The following is an 841-nucleotide window of genomic DNA, read 5'->3' on the forward strand; positions in this document are numbered from 1 at the left end:
TGGCGCTGGGCCGGGCCACGCCAGCACCGTCCCGCACGGGGCAGCGGGGAGGGCGGAGCTGCGGCTTGAAACCCCGCGTGTCGGGGCCCGACCTGCGCCGCGCGCTTCTGCCCATCGCTGGGGAGGGGTCGCCCGCGGCGCCCAGGTCGGTGCATGAAGAACACCCTGGAGCGCACGGATCCCCGTGCACAGGTGTGTGTTGGCGGGGGAGAGGAAGGCGACTGCTGCTGGCGGCTTTACAGGCTTTACAGAACAGCCCGATGCGGCCAGGACAGCCAGGGCCACGGTGTCCCCGCAACGCCCAACCTCGCCTCCATGTGGAGGAGGGGCCTGAAGGCCGGGTAATTATTACCAGCGTCCACCCCGCTCCGGACCGCTGCCTCGAGTCCCAGGGCAGGGGCGGACAGCGCCCCGGGGGCCCGAGCTGAGCGTGGCCCCCGGCCCGGGCGCGGCTCGCCGCCAGGGATGAATCCGGCGCCGGCTCTGGGCGTTGAAGGCCGGCGGCTGCTCGAAAAGCAACCGGCCCCCGTGCCTCCTCGCAGCCCCAGGGCCTCCTGTGACGGGAGGGGCCTTGGGCTGTTTCCCTCCCGTGGGTGACAAGAGCCCCGGGTCCGATCCCGGGGGCCCCGCACAGCCGGGGATGATGTCGCTGGCGTAGCTGGGGACGGCCCTGCTCTGAGCAGGGGTCGGGCCAGCCCCCGGGGTCGCTTCCAGCCCAGGTGACTTTCTGCGATTCTCCGCCACGCGAGCCTGCGGCTGCCGGCTTCCCTCCCCGCCCCGCAGACTTCCCGCGCGGCCTCCGCGCCCGCGCCGGGCGGGCTCACGCCTCGCGGCGGAGATG

This window comes from Gavialis gangeticus, unplaced genomic scaffold, assembly GCF_001723915.1.
Source record: "Gavialis gangeticus isolate Ggan-Ray unplaced genomic scaffold, GavGan_comp1, whole genome shotgun sequence".
NCBI lineage: Eukaryota > Metazoa > Chordata > Crocodylia > Gavialidae > Gavialis > Gavialis gangeticus.